The 20,185-nt window shown below is 42.4% G+C and overlaps 1 protein-coding gene across 3 annotated transcripts in view; it reads left to right on the forward strand.

The window, feature by feature from the left end:
• Window positions 1–20,185, forward strand: part of whrna (whirlin a) — a 267,355-nt gene that overhangs the window by 25,314 nt on the left and 221,856 nt on the right. The window lies entirely within an intron of this gene.

The raw sequence follows: 20,185 nt of genomic DNA on the forward strand, positions 1-20,185 counted from the left end.
ACGAGCGCCACGTCTAAACCGTGTGTGTGTGTGTGTGTGTGTGTGTGTGTGGGGGGGGGTACACTTGATAATGAGGACAAACAGCCATTTTTACCGCAGTTTTGCTCTAAAACATCAGTTCAGTCCCTGTGATCCACTCGCTGTTTACCTCCTCTCTCCCTCCTCTCCTGTGGGTTGGAACCCGCACCTTCGCGCACCGGTGTGACGTCATCAGAATTCTGCTCGGTTCGGTAGCTGGACTCGGTTCCGTGTTTGAAACGTGTTTCTCTACCGCTCCGCACGGCAGCGGCAAAATAACGTTTAGCGCTCCTAACAAGCGAATTATCAGCGCTTTGCTCATAAAACAGAAGACCTGCAGGCCTCCGTGAGTTAAAACATCCTGATGCTGTTCAGGTGTAAACATGGTGCTCCATCCCTGTGTTTGAACTCAGAAGATGCTCCTTGATGCCACAGATATGTGATGATTTAGCTTGTTTCTTTATTTTACTCCAGAATAAGAGATTAAATTATTACTAAAGCAGTTCAGTGTAGTTAAATCAGTCATTCAAATTATTCTCAGGAATTATGGCTCAGGAAAATGACATATTTCATACATAATGACGTCTCTGCAGTGTTTATGATAATATTTATATTATATTGGACCTATCTTTGGTCTGGGAGGTGTAACTTATCATGATACAAGCCTTTTAAAACATGTTAAAGTGTTACAAGAGGAGATGAATGCATAAATTTAAAGTTCATGTTTGGAGACCAGCCTTCACAGTTTGGAGGCTCACGCTGGTGAGGAGACACCGTTAGTTCTAGTAACACCTGGGCTCCCAAGGCCTGTTCTGACAGGATGGACGTTACGGGACCCTTAAGGATTCCAGTTGGATGATTGGAGGATTATTTGGGAGGACTGGAATGAACAAACTGATTTCAGTGGTGAAGGGTTAAATGAGTGAGTGAGCCCACCACCAAGGATGAACTCTGCTAACTTTAAAAATCAGCTGCTCTAAATAAGCATGAAGGTCAGAGAGGAGCTCTAGGATGGACATGGATAAAGGAACTGTAATGTAGAGGTAAAGTAGGGCGGGGCCAACGTTAGCAGCTGTCATACGGTCCATCTGACATGTTTGACTTTCATTTAGCTCATTATGTGACAGGTTAGAGCACAGTCTCATGTTAGAGTTTTGTCATGAAAACATTGAGACACCTCACACACTGATGGCATCTAAAAAAATTATATATTTTTCTCAACATAAACAATAATTTTAATCCCAACTGAAACCTACAACCCTAGAAAAACCTCGTCCGATCAATGTGCACGTCCTGTTCTCGCTGACTGGATAGAAATCCCTCCATCAAACTGTGTGTGTGTGTGTGTGTGTGTGTGTGTGTGTGTGTGTGTGTGTGTGTGTGTGTGTGTGTGTGTGTGTGTGTGTGTGTGCGCGCACATGTGTGAATTGTGAACTGGCGTTGTGATTGTGCACTACTTAGATGTAGCCATCCTTACGCTGACAAAAATGTAACTAACTTTTACTTTGAGTACATTTTATTTACGATACTTTTTACTTTTACTTGAGTAAAAATTTAGGTTAGTACTTTTACTTGTACTTGAGTAAAAATTTTGGTTAGTACTTTTACTTGTACTTGAGTAAAAAAATGATCAAAGTGTTGGTACTCGTACTTGAGTAGGAAATTTCAGTACTCTTTCCACCTCTGGTGTTTAGAGCTCCAGCCAATGATCTCATTAAGAGTAGGAAGAAACGATGAGCGTCATTAGAGCTGATGTGTGGTCTTGCATGTCCACACTTGTGTTGAGGTGTTTCTAATCATCCTGAGCTGTAGCCAGATGCTTTTAGAGTGGGCATGACTATGTAAAGGCCTTGATGGCTGACATTTCAGCTGTGCAGCTAAGAAAAGGTGACATTTTTCCTTTTGTTGCAACTGCAGCCCTGAAAACCTGTGACTAAAATCCCACAGATGGAGCTGATTAGCCATCAGGCTGCAAAGAGATCAAAGATTTTTAGTTCTTTTGAATAAAAAAGCCATTTAAAGAAGGAGAATGTTTAAAAGGTAGACCCAACAAATAGAAAATAGTTATTCTTAAAATTTTTTTGTTCTTTTCTGCAGATTTTGTCACAGAAAGCCCGACGATTTACTGCAGCACGTTATCCAGGTTTCAGAGGGAATTCTAGAACATTTACTGCTGAATGCAGACTTTATGTCGACTAGATGCATTTATCTACACAAGTCATCGAGTGCTCGCTGCAACACAAAGGCAGAGGTGCTCCCTGGTGGTTTGAAGGATGTAGCGGCTACAATAAAACGTGAACCAGTAACCAACATTTGTCAGCAGTGCTGCTGTGCAGACCAAGTCTCGGTGAAATCAAGGCTAGTTTTTCATTTTGCTCCCAGATGAAAAAGGTTTCATGTAACTTCTCCTTTAAAAACTCATTCGTGTTTGGATTGTTATTAAAACTCAATCAGGATTCGTCTTCATTGGTTTTGTTTTTCATTTTTCCTGCAACTGCAAGAGAAACTTGATGCTTCCAACCTCTCGGAAATCTGATACGACAAGTGAAGCAACTTTTCTGGTTGGTTTGTTCGTCAAATTGAATTCAGTTCGATCTGCTTGTTTTCACAGTGGAGTGTAATCAGAGTTTAACAGCATCTCAGAACAGAAAAAAATCATTTTTTGCTGATTATTTCTGTTTTGTACAACTGGCTAATTTGGTTAATTGCACCGTTCTTCCTTTATTCTTATTTTATAAGACAAATGGACGTAAAACACGATCATCAAGACTTTCTTAGCATATAAAGGTATTTACACTGCGTATGAAAAAGAGAACAACTGGCTCTCCTAATGAAGTTTCTGACGTGTCTGGGTTCAGTTAAGAGCTGCAAGGCTGACAGTTTTCTTCAGTTTAAGAAATTAGGAAAAAAACTGCAATAATTATTAAAGATAAAGAAGAGGCTGTGGCCTCGGTGTTTTAGCTAAATCTACTGTTAGAAACCTTGAAATGACCTTTGACTCAGACGTCATGCCTGGTGATAACACCAGATATCTGGTTCCGTTTCAGAAATGCTGTGTCTTCTCCTGAAATGGGAATCGTTGGTCCTCCCTGGACTCTGCATGTCTAACCGAACCTTCCTGATACCACGTACATATGGTATTAAATGCTGAATAAGTCCTCCGCATTTACTCATGTGACTCCTGGTTCTGACTTGGAGACCCTTCATGGACTCACGCCCACATCAGGTCCTGTGACCAAGTCCTGCTGATAGCTGAAAGACCAAAGATGAAAGCAGTCTTTTCTTTTGTAGCTCCAGAATTTGCTCATGTTTATCGTTTCCTTACTTCTCTTCTTTACTCGTGTAGCACTTTTAGATTGTTATCCTGAAAGGTACTACATCGGTTTAAGTCCTTCTTACTCAGGCTTCCGGAAAGGCTTTCCAAAACAAACAAACAAATTTACTGCTGAAACGCATCATTGAATGGTTTCAAGGGTTCGATTAATTAAATTCCTTGATTACTTTTTTACTGATTCGAAGCTTCGTTAAATGTGCGCTCCACAGTCTGAACTAGTGATGCACCGATATGAAATTTCTGGGCCGATACCGATATGCCGACATTAATGCTTCTAAAATCAACAGATTTTGTATAGAATGAAAATGATTAAAGCTGAATTTACGTTAATATGTACACACAACACACACATTTACGGTTATGAGATGGTTACAATCACTGTCACATGACTAAACAAATACACATCACCCCCTCACCCTCTGAAACAGGTAAACAAATGTAGACAAGATGGAAAAAATATCGATTGTTAATATCAGCCCGGTTTTATTTATCGGACCGATACCAATATGTTAAAAAAATGACCATCAGCCGATACCGATATTGATGCCGATATATTGTCCATCCTAAGTCTGAACACATTTTCCTGGTGCACTACGTGGTGATCTAGGTGCTGTGGAGGAAATCAGCGAAACCAGCAAAGACAAAAACCATTGAAAAGGGCAGAAACGGTCCAAAGTTTGAGACCTAGAGTTCAACTGTGAGCAGAATGGCTAATGCTAAGCTAGCAGGTAACAGTAATGGTTGTGAACGCCTAAACTCCACAAGCGGAAGGGAAATCCCACGTTTGTGTGGATGCTTGCAGTGGTGTGGAGCAGAGCCGCAGCCGCTAACGTCTGGTTGTTGCTACGAGTCTGCTCCATCCACCACAGCAGTCTGTGGCATGCCGCGGTAGCATGTACTTTTACACTGAGTACAATTTAGACTGGATTACGTTGCCAACCCGTACATAATACAATACATATACCCCAAGTATGATGTTACAAGTAGAAATGAAATGTTATCATTTCCTGTAGCTCACTACTGAACATGTTATTGAAATAAATAAATTCTACTGATTATATGTGAATATATTTAGATGTTATTTTGACTAGGATGAGGTCAATACAAACCTAAAATGTGAATGAAATGTAAGTAAAACTTTGTTCCATAAAATATTGAACTATAAATATCAGCTGGGAAAGAGGGAACTAGACAACACCCGAGAGTCAAGGCATGGGCGGAGACTTATTTCATCCACACTTCCTGTTAGGAAAACACTTCTGAAGGAGGCGTCGCCTGGCGGACGGAGAGAGCGGCACTGAGGCAGCGATAGACGGCCATCAGCTGTGGCTGATTCTAAATAAATGTGGAGCAAAGTTTTTAACCTGAAGATGAAGATATAATTACGGTTTTGGGCTGAAATATTAGATTTCAAGTAAGTTGCTCTAAACTACCACGCTAATGATTACACATGTCTACAGCACTATTCCACACTCGTCTGTACAAGTTATCAGCAAAATAAAAAAGTTACTTTAGGTGTCACTTGCTTTTTAATATTTAATATTATTGAGCCTTTTATAATTTAGCTGTTTTATTTTCATAATTTTAGCAGCAGACCACAGTCTCATTTCACTTGATACATCGTCAAATAGAATACTCGATGTTACACCCCTCTGTGGGCTCAGCTAGGAGGGTGAGGGGAATAAACATAAGATGGACCAGTATAACAAAAAGTGACCCTCGTTGGGGAGAAAAAGGCTTAACCAAGCAAAAACCAAACTTAAAGTGTCCTTGTATTTTCAAAGGTTTTATTACAAAAAAAGTAAAACCAAAAGAAGGGCCAAAAATAAACCTTTCCTAGAAGTTAACCAACTAAGTTTACATGAATGACTGAAAATGTCCAGAGGACCAACCACTCTAAATCCTAAGTAAATCTCCTTTATTTAAAAAGGGAATGAAACTCAAAAGGGGAAAAAATCCCACCCTTAAATTAAACAAGGTTTGTCTAAAAGACAAAACCAAATACTAAATGAACTAAAGTTGCCAAAACAATTTAAATAGCTCAGGAAACTGAGACTGCAAAAGGGGAAGCATCCCCACCTGGTAAGTTATCCACAAGGTGGTCTAGCAGACACACCAAAAACCAAAGATTTACCAGTTAACTCAAAATAATGTCCCAAACACTCAAAATGCTCTAAATGCTCCAAAGTCACAAAGACGAGCTGGTTTACACCACAAAACCCAGGAAACCACCAACGGGGAGAGAACACACGTTGCCTCTGCAACCACAAACATTTCTCTCCCCTGATGAGCTTCAGCTGGCCGCTTTTAAAGGGACGGCTGATGAGATGAGAAGCCCCAGCTGGCGTGACTGCAGGGTATCCGCGGGTCCTTAAAAAGTCTTAAAAAGTCTTAAATTTGCTTTTCTAAATTTAAGGCCTTAAAAATCCTTAAAAATGACAAATAATCCTTAAATACAGTTTCCAAAGGTCTTAAATTACCAAAGACCCAATGAACAAGAATTTCTAGCATTTTTTGTGTAAGATGTTGGCATAAGCGGAACCGTACACATTCAGTTGGTTGTGAAAGGGGCTATTTTTAGATGAGCACATTAGCTGGTTAAGCTAGTGGGAGCTTGTGCCATGGGGAAGTGCAAGTTTAATGGTAACTGGATGGGTAATCTCACGTTTGCGACGTGGTTAGCACCGGTTCCAGGCAATAGCTGGAAATTATAGCTTAAATTTCATTTAAAAAATAGCTTAAATTTGGTCAAAGTGGCCTTAAAAAAGGTCTTAAAAAGTCTTAAATTTGGCTCCCTTAACCCTGCAGATACCCTGGACTGCCTCTCCGGCGCTGTCCATGGTCCTGAATGAAGGACAGCATCCCAAGGCGTAGCTGTCCGTGGTGCTGCGCTGCTGCACAGGGAACGGCGCGCAGCACACCACTGGGCTTCAAAACGGCGGCGGCCGTAACACTCGATTAATCGATCAATTAATCGATTAATCGATGGAGGATTCGATAGAATACTCGAATACTAAAATATTCGATATCTGCAGCCCTAAATGAATTAGGAGCGTCTAAATAATCACTCACTCACTCTCTAAACCACCTATCCCTTACCGGGGTCACAAAGAGCTGGAGTCTCACTCCAGCAGTCATCAGGTGAGAGGCATGGGACACCCTGGACAGGTCTCCAGTCCATTACAGGGACACAGATTAACTCACAATTAGGAACAGTTAAAGCCTACTTTATGCTTCTCTGTCTGAGTGGGTTCGGAGACGTGCAACTCCAGGAAGTGTCCACGCATGGCTCCGCCCGCAGATGGTGATGGAGGCATTCTCAATCATTTAAATGTCTGTCAACAGCGACAGAGACCGCATGCCTGTGATTGGTCAAGACGCTGCTTTCTTTAAATTCAGTGGCGACTGCATGAAGAGGTGAAGCAGAATGAGGGACAGATTTGCTTGTGTTAAACAGTCTCTGAAACACATAAAAACACATAAATGCACATTAGTAAATGCACTACGTGGGCCAGAGACGTGACTGCAACGGTGGCAGGATACCCCCAGAAAAGCGCTACGCCCTCTGTTGTCAGGGCGGGGAATTGTTTTGCAACAGGCGACGGAGAAGTCTGAAGGTGCGTGTGCATGTCTCCACAACTGAGCCGACGGAAAAGTAAAAATCGGCTTTAGAGTCTCCATTTTTGGTGTGTGGGAGGAAACTGGAGAACCTCTTAGGTGACTGCCACCATGCTGCCCTGCTCACACTTTTTGGGATATATGGTAATGCAAACTTGGTTTTTAAACCTCAAATGAGTTTTCTCCACAGGGTGGCTGGGCTCTCCTTTAGAGATGGGGTGAGAAGCTCGGTCCTCTGGTCAAGGGCATCAGTTTGTTTCCAGAATTGCTGGGGACAATAACCATACACTTGAGTGGGGTTTAAAAAATGCTGGGGACAATAAAGTAGGCTAGCACAGGGGTCGGCAACCCGCGGCTCTTCCATCCATCTGATGCGGCTCTCTGTGCTTGTAAAATAATGAATGGATATTTAAATAAAATGCTTTATATTTTACTGCATTAATTTTACATCTGTATGCCTATTCTAAATGTAAAGATTGTCTGCGTAAACCTGAACAGTTCCAACCCAGTCTTACTGTGAGAGCGGGTTGACGCGTCACGCTTGTGCGTAATCATAGGCACTTTGTGAGCTGAAGATGACGTGAGATTCTGGGATTCTCCTCAGACGGCTCCTGGATGTGTCGCCACATTGGAGACAGGAACAAGCACTATTCAGCCAAAGTTTCATAATCAGGGAACATTTTCTAAGTGACAAGTCTCTCTGAGAGACAGGGTTTGGAAAACACTCGCTTCAGTGGGAGGAAGCTTCCCGCATGCGCTCTGGGTGGCTCTGGGGTTAATCAAGTTTAGTTGTTTCTCTTTGCAACAATCTTCACAGGAAGGCAAAACAGTTGAACGGCAGGTTACAGATATTTCCATTTGACTGTTTATTTTGACAGATGAACTCAAGGATGTTGCTTGGTTTGAAAGAATTACCCCGACGCGCACACTGATGCGCATGGATGAGCTGACATTTTAATCGTTAACGCACATCGCGGAGGTAAAATATTCCCATCAGAACATCAGAGCTTTATACTGGACACTGTGTTCAGCGCGGCTCGGAGCGTCCACGGTGGACAGTGAGCTGAAGATCTGGGGCTTGCAGCGCAGAACCACGCGCATGCGATAAGATTTCCTCCCACTGAAACAGTCTGGAAACCTGGTCTCTCTGAGGGATGTGTCACTTGGAAAAGTGTTCTTTTTATGAAATTATGAAACTTTGGCTGAACAGCGCTTGTTCCCGTCTCTAATATGGAGACGCATGACGCGTAGAGACATTTGATCACAAACAAAGTTTATGTGGAGCAGAAGCGGTCGGGCCACGGCAGGTGAAACGTTCCTAGCCTACATGAAGTCAAACTGTTTAATTGTAACATTAATATGTTACTGGACACGCTGGTCTGGTTGGTTAGACCAGTGTTTGAAGTGGAAAACACACACACACACACACACACACACACACACACACACACACACACACACACACACACCAATTAAAATAATGCTGATAGCGTGGACTAGAAGCCAGGTGATGGTTTACGTATTTAAATGATGATCAGGCTGCTGTAAAATGTAATCTCCTTCCACATCCAGACAGAATGATCCTCTATTCTTTCTCTATTTGCTCTGCTCTTGTCTGGGCTGACGTAGCTGACGGTGCGCGCGGTGCGCCTAGTGGTTGTGATGCACATTTTACGCATTTGGAGAGGTGGGCCGGATGCTTTGCGTTTACTGGAAGACGGTCCACTTAACGCACGGGTGTAGACTACATATTAATGACAAATGAATGAAAATTAAATTGTGAGTTTTTACTTCATATTTTTTAAATAAAAAGGATGGGGGAACACATTTATGACATCTTTTTAAACTAAATTTTCTAGCGCGACCTGCCTGCTTCACTTAAGTCACTGCTTATTAAGGTCCGTCCAGAATTACTGTGGGAAACGGGTCATAATGGCTCTTTGATGGGAATAGGTTGCCGACCCCTGGTATAAGATCTGAGCTGGTAAAACAAAAATCCTCATCAGCAGGCGTTTTTGAAAGTGGGGCGGACACAGCTGCCAATCACAAATTTTGCCGGGGACATGTCCCAGGCGTCCCCGGTAAAAATGACGCCTATGCCTCTGGGTGGGGCTGCTCCTCCACATCGAGAGGAGCCAGTTGACACCTCCCTGGTGAGGTTTTCCTGCAACCACGAGAAGACGTAAAGGAAGACCCAGGACACGCTAGAGGGACTGTGTCTCTTGGCTGGCCAGAGAACGCCTTGGGATTCTCTCGGAGGAGCTGGCCCGAGTGGCCGGGGAGAGGGAAGTTTGGGCTTCTCTGCTCAGGCTTCTGCTCCTACGACCCGACCTCGGATAAGCGGCTGGAAATGGATGGATGATGCATATGTAGTGATATAAACAGCAGTGTAAAGGTGTATATGCTAACGTTGCAGGATTTGTTTTTTAACAACAGTCACGGCTGCACTCAGACTAGTGGTTAGCATATCAGTCCTGAAGGATTTAATCTCTGTTTTTCCAAACAGAGGCCATTCAGGACGCTGTTTAGAATGGGAATTAATCCATTTAGCACAGGAGCACACTTCCTAACATGCTTCTGACCATCCTCCCAAGACAAACCTGGTGGAGTGGAATGATGGCAAAGTCCTGTATTATTATGTCTCTGTGGCCACTTTTACAGCACAAAGTCAAGGACTGTGTTCGTCTAACGAGACGGTGACGGACGATTTGCTTTGTGCACACAACCGCCTATGAAGAATGGCAGCAGACTGAGGGGCTGCATTAGCTGGAACCCCGTCATTTAACAGAGTCAACAGCTACCTCTACCCTTCTGGTACCCTTGAGGAAGACACTTAGCACCTAATTGTTCCACTGGCCAACATTTCTTTGGCCAACAGTTTGTTCTCCTGGCTGGTTTCCCACTTTATATATAGTTTTAAAAAACGGATGAATGTTGGAGGAAATCTACTTTTTCTAATTATTTTTTCTGTCAGCTGCAAAAGTGAGAAGAAATGAAGGCTTCACACAGAACGGAGGACGATTTCCTGCTATTCTCCTTCAAACACAGTTCACCGAGAAACAGTTTCTAACCTTTGAAATATGATCAGTACCTCTGAGTTTTACATGCAGGCTAAGCATGAAAATAGTCTCCTACTGCTGCTTCCAGTATTGGCTACAGGTAGAAAATAGATGGGATTAGGAAAGCCAGGGACATTAGCACATCATGATGTCAAACTAACATTCATGCACTCGCCCAGCTTGGCTTGCGACGGGGAAGGCTGTTGTTGGTTTAGCGTCCAGGAAACAGCAGAGAACGTCTCTGCTAGTAGAAGCTAACTGTTAGCATTAGTAACTCCACCACACAGCAGAACTCCTCCAGGCTTGTGTTATTTGTGGAGATAAAACGTCAACGTTTCAGAACTGAGTCAGTGGTAGTCGTGTTGCTGTTAGCCAATCAGAGGAGAGCTGTCCAATAACAGGAAATAAGACTTGAAAACCTTCTTCAGCCAAGCTCTGCTCTGGCTTACATCTATTCATAAAACAGGAGCTCCACACACAGATCGACTCACGAAGCATTCATTTATACCCAGGGTATCTGCGGGTCCTTAAAAAGTCTTACATTTGCTTTTCCAAATTTAAGGCCTTTAAAATCCTTAAAAATGACAAATAATCCTTAAAGGCCCAATGTGTGATATTTCATCTTATAAGTTATCAAATTTCTTGTATCACATTCTCAAATTTGTTTTTTTTTAATGATAATTCAAACAAGCATTTATTCTAAGCATTATTATTAGCTTTATATTTTAATATTTTAGACAAAAGAAGCAGACCGGTGCTCCATATGGCATGCGCCATCTTAAAATACAGTGACCTTTTAGGGACATACAACATATTAAGCTTCGCATTTGATGTTTGCGTTTTTAAATGATGTAACCTCAAAGAAACAGCAGGGGGCAGAAGTGCGCCTTGTAAGCATGCAGTCTGACAAAGTAACTAAGAAGAAGAAGAAACTAGCCACACCGTACTTCTAGCGATGGAGGATCACACATATTCTACAAGCAAACTTGAGAAACGGGATAGTTTGAAAGCGCTTGAAAGCGCCGATCTTCTAGACTTTATTGCAGCTCTGCCTCTTCCTCTTGTGCGTGGAACGTTGCGGCTGGTTTGAGCAAATTCGGCTCCTTCATCTTGGGATGCTTGCCCTGCTTCTGTCGCATGTCTAACACCTCTGCCTCTCTGTGCGCTGGCACACGTCTGTCCTCTCCCTCTTCCTCTCCCTCTTCCTCTCCCTCGTCCTCTGTCTGTCTTCACTGATGAACCATCGGATGATATCTGACTCTGTTTACGGAGAGAAAACAATTACAGACTACACTACCTTGTATATTTCCAAAATGGCAAATAGAAATATAACATTTCTCAAATAAAATGAACAAAATATTGTCATTTTTTGTAGTCAGAAGTCATCACTAACTAGCTGCCGTTTGCTATTAGCAAACATAACTGACATTAAAAAGTTTTTCTTATTCAAAACCTATTTAGATTAAATTAATAAAATAAGTTAGATGAAAACAACTAACCTGTTCGCTGACTTGAAAGCTGGAATTAGATGATGACATGCTGCCGTTTACAGCAACACGATTTTGTATTGTATTTGTTATATTTGTTAATAAAGTTTTAAATAATGATTAAAAAACCCTTTTTGATCCTCGGGGGCTCCAATAGCTGCAATACCGACTCTAAACTGCGTGGTGCTAAAGAGTCGGATCTTTTTACTATGATTTCTGTGAATTTCACACACGGGGCCTTTAAATACAGTTTCCAAAGGTCTTAAATTACCAAAGACCCAATAAACAAGATTCTTTTATTTCTATAAAATTTTCGTGAATTTCTAGTTAGTGTTCAGCGTTTTTTGTGTACGATGTTGGCGTAAGCGGAACCGTACACATTCAGCTGGTTGTGAAAGGGGGCTATTTTTAGATGAGCACATTAGCTGGTTAAGCTAGTGGGAGCGTGCGCCATGGGCAAGTGCAAGTTTAACGGTAACTGGATGATTAATCCCACGTTTGTGACGTGGTTAGTGCCGGTTAAGCTTAAATTTAATTTTAAAAATAGCTTAAATTTGGTCAAAATGGCCTTGAAAAAGGTCTTAAAAAGTCTTACATGTGGCTCCCTTAAACCTGCAGATACCCTGATACTACAGACTGCTGTAAACCTGGTCTTTAAACCTCAAACCAAAGGAAAGTAAGTGTTGAAACAAAAAAGTCTTTAATGTTTCCTAACTGAAGATATTCAGTCAACCGGAGTCTCTTCTGTACCTGAGTGTGTGCATCTGAGGACCACGGTGAGAGGACTAGTGTTTAACGGGTTTTGTTTTGCTCTTCAAATGTCTTTTAGAAACTTTAAATCAAGAGTCTGAAGGCTGGATTGATGCCTGAGCTCCGGTGTGTGACAGGCAGAAGGAAACAAAGAGAAAAGAAAACAAGTAAAGGATGAATGGAAACGCTAAATTGTTTTTCTTCTGCTGCATCAGATCTTTTAGCTGTCTGACCGTGTATTCCACTCCTTCCAGCACATCCCGAGTTTATTTTTAAATCTCCTCAGCTCCATTTGTCTTTAATGATATTGTGAAATATTTATGAATTGCTTTAATCGTGCTGGTTCTGGACTTGTTGTGGAGGGCTGCAGTGATGAATATCAAGATGTTTACTGGTTTTGAATACTTGATGATGAAGACCGAGAAGACAGAGACAAAATAAAACAAAAGAGGAGCTTCTTGTTATGGTTTAACTTCCGTCTCGTTTCCAGCCGTGCATGACAGAGACTTGTTTTCTATCTCCTGATTGGTAGTTTTGTCAGCGCCTCTTCCTGAAAGTCTCACCACGTTGGCGTGGACTCACCACAGAAACACGTCCAAGGGTCTAACTCATGGCTTCTCCTTTAGAAGTCAAACATCTAATCTTTTAGTCCATCATTTATATTCTCCTCACTTGGGTCCATTAAACCTGCTAAAACGACACTGTTGCAGCAGTTTAATTCCCTTAGAATGAAGCCACCAAATGCTTGAGTTCACAGAGAAGGTGTCCCCATCCTTCTCCTGGAGTCTTCATCACTAAATCAGCAGAAGCAGCCATTAATATCCGGTCGATGGGCTGAATCCCTCCGTTTCTGGTCACCTCTTCCCTCGGAGAGTTAATGACCCTTTCTGTTAGCCCCGCGAGTGCTTTTAGTGCAGCGATCATCCGGTTCCATCAGGGCTGCATCAGACCTGCGCAGTTTTACCTTGTGTGACATTTTATTAGGGCTTCTGATTGATTAAAAATTTAAATCGTGATCAATCGCACAAGTTCCATAGTGTCCATGAATCACAGATTATAAATATACCTTCTGTTTCCACTGGTTTTATAAGCATAGGAGCAGACTCATTTATGCAAACATTTGTTTATTAATGCAACAATCCCCCCATATTAGATATATACTATGAAGAATATTCAGTAGAGGTTCTGGTACCACTTAACAGTAAGGCTCCCTTTATAAATGGTTAATAAAAAGTTTATAGATATAATTAACAGGTGTTTATTAGTAGACCCTAAATTCATCTACCTGCTGTCTGGACACCCTACAAACTTCATGTGAGTTTAGTTGCTTGAAAGCTGATGTACTGAAAGTTGTTACTCGCACAGGTATTCTTGTTCCAAAACTATCAAAAACTGCTGCTGTTTACATGGTATTTTGTAGATGACTCAGCATTTTGGGTGTACCACTCTTTCCTTGACTGTCAGGTATGGTTTTGTTGGTGTGTTGATGTTCTGTCTTTTTATTACTGTCCTGGTTTTGTCTGTTATGCCTTTGATGTAAGGAAGGGTTATTGCTGGTTTTGGATCTGCTGTAGTTAGCAAACTAGAAGACCAACACATACAAAATGCACCAAAAACCCTGTGGATGCCCAACATGGGCAGTAAAGAAAGGAAAACAAAAAAACAACAACAGAAAGAATAAATGAACCGTCTAGGAGAACCAGGACAGCAGAAGGAGCAGAACCAGCTCAGAACAAAATACCAGCCGGACAAAAGTCCTGTAGACTCTGCAGTAAAACGTCCATAGGAGAAACAGGACGCCAACTCAACACACGAAAAACAGAACATCAACAAGAGTGTGAGAAAGAAACAAAACAAAGATGTACAAGATCAGCAGAACAGGAAGAGGAGAGTTCAATGCAAAAGTCAGTGGTAACAGACCATTGCACGAGTGAAAATCACATAATGGATTGGGATAGCACACAAATCATAAACACGGAACAACAAAAATACAGGGGATGGGTTAAGGAAGCAATATAGACAAGAGACAGCACCATGAAGACAACGGTGTTTACATGTTGGGTCACACATGGGACTGTGTCAGCAGCGTGAAGGATGCGGGCAGCAGAGGGCGACATCGTCCACTGGCGGCTCTGACGAAGGTGGAAGTTCCAGCCAAAACATTTCAGCTGAAGGTAAAGAAACATCAAATTACTGCACCGTATTAAATAAAAAAATAAGATGATTATGAATCAATACACAGAACAAATATACAGAAGAATTTTAAAAGCAGTTATGATCCAGCTGAACAAACTTTAAGACACAAACAACCCTTTAGATAGTTTCCATTCAGGCTTTAGACACCATGACATGTAGGATACCGCACCGGTTAACGTATTGGTGATGCTCGATCTCAGTCCAGCTTTTGATACTGTGGATCATAACATCCTTCTTGATAGGCTCAAACTGGGTGGGACTATCAGGCACAGTGGCTTCCAATCTTATTCTGAAGACAAGAGGTGTGTTGTCTCTATTGGTGATCACAGATCACTATGACATGTGGGGTCCCTCAAGGCTCAGTTCTTGGACCACTGCTCTTCAGTATCTAGATGCTACCCTGGGTCAGGTCATACACAGTTACAACATCAAATAATCAAATAACTATCAAAAGGAAATGACACTATTTATTATCCCTAAATAACATCTATGAACACTAGATGCTTATTAGTCTTCAATGGCTTCAAACTTTACAACAACCTTTGATTGTTGTGCGTATTTATAATGGAGTGGTAAATGACAATAATTATGCTGAAAGTTACGTGCGCAGAAATTCTTTTGCATGAATGTTGCAATGTATTAGAAGTATAGTGACATCCAAGGTTGCTTAATTCAAATTTTTTAAATCAGATTTTTCCACAAATAAAATACTTAAGAAGTGAGTTGCATCTGATTGCAAACCTCCGATACTGATTTCATTCTTTGAGTTATGTTGCATTTTCATCAGGGGAAAACATTTTTGTCACTTCTACCTCTGCAAGAAGTGCAAAAGTCTTGGGTTACAGCAGACATGATTAAATATTCATCAGTTAGATCATTCCAAAAGAGTCGAAACAATAATTTTAGGAATGGTGCCTCCCTGCTGTCCTGCTCCAGGTCTGGATTTATTCCTGCTTTTCAAATGTACGACTTTCATGTGCTGGAGTGAGTTTGACTTTTTGTTCTCTTGTTGATTTGAATAATTCTAAACCCCAAACTCGCTCTTGTTGCTGAAGGAAGACTTACTGACCACCTTTCAAAGATTACAGCAAATATTAGTGACTGGAAATTAAATAATGACTCGAGATTTTTCCACTTCATCCTAAATGAGTCTGTAGTTTGATCAGCCCAACCACAAAAGGTAGGTCCAGTTTAGCGGTTGCTAATCTGACATCTAAATAAAGGCCAGACTATAAAAATGTGGTTGTTTTGATCTGACCGCATCTTAGCCGCAGCTTATTACATTTATTCAGAGACGTAAAGGACGGCACAGGCTGACGACTCGGATAGGAGTCGGTGCACCTATTTGCTGCTGCCCTAACCTCCGGATGGATTTATTGAACTGATGTTACATATTTCTCTCGGGCTCTGTGTGAGCCATCGAGGGAGTCATGAGTCTGAGAGGGTCTGCTCGGAATACAAATGAGGATTTGCAGGTTTCTGCTGCTGCTTTGGTTTTGTCTGTTGCTGTTTGACAGTTATAATTATTAGCTCTGTGTGTGTGATACCCCCCCCCCCCCCCACACACACACACAAGTTCAGGTGATTATTATCCTGTTCACAGAGTCAATTATAGCGACATACACATTTTAAATACGTTCCTTTTCGCCAAGTGTTCATTTGCTGAGAGTCCTTTTTTATGCTTATTGAGGGTTTTATTTACTGAGTCTGGAACACAATTATATTTTACTACAAACTAAAGGTGGAGTGGATGATGTTGTGCTGGACCATTTCATGCCATATTGGTTGAAATGCTTTTCTAATAGCCACCCATAAAAAAAAGATTTTTCAGAAAACGAATGACTAACGTCGTTGAGCCGCACACTCCTGGAAAAACCTCATCCAGTTATTGTGAATGTCCCGATCCTGGTCCATCCTTCTATGGCGCGGTATGGGGGCCAAAATTAAGACTACTGCCCAGCAGCATGAGGCTATATAAATTCTGAAGCAAACTACTGATCTGATTAATGATAAGCTGGTGCCAGTAACTGAGAGGTTGGCGCTGCTTACTGAGAAATAGCACCTTTACCGGCGTTTTTACTAGATACGCTAGGGACTAGCAGCCCTCGGCTGGTCATTGACTGGTTCACACACTCCCTCTGCTGTCTATTAGCATGGATAGGCTAGCGTTAGCCTGGACAGGCTGGTGTTAGCATTGGAGAGGCTAGCCATTAGCATGCCTAGGCTGGCCACTAGCTGACTAGTGACTCTCCGAGACATGCTAATGGCTAGCCTCTCTGATGCTAATGCCAGCCTATCCATGCTTAAAGATCTTCAAGGGGGTAGGAAATCCAGCTAGTGGCCAGCCTAGGCACGCTAATGGCTAGCCTCTCCGATGCTAACGCCAGCCTATCCATGCTAATGGTCCGTTGAGGAGGTAGGAAATCCAGCTAGTTGCCAGCCTAGGCACGCTAATGGCTAGCCTCTACAATACTAACACCAGCCTGTCCAGGCTAACGCTAGCCTATCCATGCTAATAGACAGCAGAGGGAGTGTGTGAACCAGTCAATGACCAGCCGAGGGCTGCTAGTCCCTAGCGTATCTAAGAATAACGCCGGTAAAGGTGCTATTCCTCAGTAGCAGTGCCAGCCTCTCAGTTACCGGCGCCAGCTTATCATTAATCAGATCAGTAGTTTGCTTCTGAATATATAAAGCCTCCTGCTGCTGGGCAGTAGTCTGAATTTTGGCCTCCATACTGCGCCATATCCTTTAAACTGCTCCCTGAGCGTCCCTCTCTCTCTACGCATACCGCTCCATGTGCACAAATCACCATTCTTGGCTCGGAGCAGCTGAACTCACACGGGACTACGAGGCTGTGTGGGGTTAGTTAGGTTGTGTTAGGATTAACTGCAGGAAGGTTTCAACAGCAGGTTAAAATCATCGTGAATGTTAGGTTTCTGTGGTTTAACGGTGTCCATGCATGGTTGTATTCTGGAAGCATGGCTTGTGGGAGGAGCCTAAAGAAAGAGGGTTGGAACATTAAACTGTGATTTTTCTAAATGTAGCTTCTTCCAGGAACATCCACCCTGCCTTAAATGTGTTTCAAAATGTTGTGAAGTGGAGAAGAAGCATGAATGAACATAATGATTTTATAGTGTTTCTAAGAAAAACTATTTAAAAAAATGACCATGCTTGCCATAGATTCCTGAACAGCTTTTGTTCAGAGAAATGGAGTTCACATGCTACAGTGATGAGCTAACCCTGTGGTCATCAATGTCTGCATTAGCAGCACCGCTGGTCTCTTACTTCCAAGCTCGGGTCCTCTACCAGAGGCTTGAGGCTTCTGCAGTACCTTAGCTGTTCGTAGATCTGCACGTTTCTAGACTGAGATGTCTGATGTTTTTCCTTCTTCAGCCACTCCTCCAGTCTGGAGGTTACAATACGATAAGTTGTACTTTAGATCATCTGGTAGCTACACACAAATGCATCCATTCAGGTCTACTGGAACAGGAGTGAGGCTGATTGAAATCCTCTGGAGACGAGGACTCCTCTGAGTCCAGTGGTGGTTTTGTCGTTTTCACTGACAGGTTTTTACTTGAGATGACCAACAGAAACCCAAAGCTGTCTCTGTGGGTGAGTCAGATTACAATAGTTCCTCTAACACGCTGTGCCACCCAGCTGTGATCTACTAGTGAGTCCAGATGTCATGTGCTTATTACAACCACAGAGGAGCCCTGCTGGATATCTGATACCATGGAGCGATCTTATCCCTCCTTCACTCAAACACAACAGCTCACACATGCCTCTCCCGTCCTACACACACCATCTGCTGCCTTCTCCACACCTCCATACACCCGGAGAAAAGGAGGAAAAATGAGGAGATGTGAAGGAAGCCGCTGCAGCGCTGTTGCAGTGGACTGGCCGTTTAAAGTGACCAATGCAACTATTTGATAAGGCATCAAATAGGGATGTGTATCAGTGAAATACGATACTTATCACGATACAGGGGAGACGATACGATATATCACGATATATTGCGATACATTCAGTCCGACGATATTAGCGATTTTTTTCAGACTAAAATTACTGTAGGAAAATTCAATAAACGGTCCAAACTGATACTTAACATGATTAACATGAGGTACCTGAACCATAATAGAGGGGTTTACATTTCAGTGGTGGAAACAAACCCCATTGCACACTACTGCTGACTAGCGGACGGCATTTGATTTGCACCAAAAGAAAAAAAAATACACAAATGTTTGCACGTAAAGTCTTCCAAAAAAACGATACACAGCTTTTGAACATCAATATAATATAGCAGGAAAAAATATCGCAATATATTGTTATATCGACATTTTCTTACATTACTAGCATCAAACCTGAAGCGCAGCATGAAGGCTCAGTCTGCTGTTTTATTAGAACAGGGATTCCCAAAGTGTGGTGCGCGAGCTGCCGCTAGGGGGTGCGCGAGCTGCCGCTAGGGGGTGCGCGAGGTGAAAAGTGTAATGGCTGCGGAGCTCAGAGAAGTCTGTCAGATGTCACCATTAGCATTGCCAGAAAACTCATTTGTGGGTGGGCCAAAGAAAAAGTAAGTGGGCACAATAAATGTAATTGAAAACAAGTATATTTTTGCGCGCGCGTGCGCGTGTCCTCCACATGTGCTCTAGCTTCATAATAACAATGCGCCGAGCTTCAGCACTCTGGCCTGCGCACGCGATATGTTCCGTATTTGATCATTTTTAACAATGTTGGAGGAATCTGAAGGTGGCGAGTCATTCTGGCAGATTGTAATTAACACCTGTCTCATGCAGGTGTTCTGACATTGTAAACACCGCTGTCAAGTGAGCCGTCATTATTGTAAACCTCACACACAGAACATTGTGGACGTTCCAGCGCAACCACGGCTCACGGGTGCACAAGTGAGCACATCTGGGCTGGGCAGAGGTCATTTTAAAACATTGGTTTAAATAGCGCCAATAACGAGACGCAGTGACTAGTCTGAAACGGCTCATGGAGCTGTGCCGTGCGCGCACACACACACACACACACACACACAGATTCAATAAGCGCGCACGCTGCGCAAACTCCGACGCACCGTCAGACTGAAAGCAGAAATGAGCGCTGCCTCCGTGATAAAAACTTTTAAGAGGCTTTATGACATTTTTCATTCAAGGTCAAATTAAGATATTAGCTTCTATTTTGGGATGACGTATTAAAGTCTGGTTCGCTCCAGCCAGTGACTCCGAACCTGACCACTACTCCTGTTACTGCAGCATTTGTTGTTCCAGTCCGCATGACAGCGGATCGCAGATTCAGCCTCACCATAAAACAGCAATAAGTCGGTCTGAGGCAAAAGTGAACCTCATGGCTTTTCCATATTTTCCCCTATAGACATTTGATTACGCACAAGTAGGTGATCAGTTCAGGTTTACGCAGAGCAGAAGGAAGGAGAGCGCTCTGGCCGCACAGGTTAAACGTTCCTACTTCAAGAAAACCGTTAAATTGCATGTTTTATGTGCTACCTGGGCACTCTAAATATTTATTTAAAATTAAATCTAAAGAAATTGTAATGGTATTGAATGCTTATTAATTACTATTTAAAAAATGAAAGTGATGGGGAAAAAGGTCGATCATATTTTTTTAACCCTGTCTGTTTAGCTTGACGTCTGATATATATGTGTATAGAAGGGGGTGCGCGGCTAAATAAGTTTGGGAACCACTGTATTAGAAGCAAGCTTTAC

This window comes from Nothobranchius furzeri, chromosome 6 (genome assembly GCF_043380555.1).
Source record: "Nothobranchius furzeri strain GRZ-AD chromosome 6, NfurGRZ-RIMD1, whole genome shotgun sequence".
In the NCBI taxonomy this organism is placed as follows: Eukaryota; Metazoa; Chordata; class Actinopteri; order Cyprinodontiformes; family Nothobranchiidae; genus Nothobranchius; species Nothobranchius furzeri.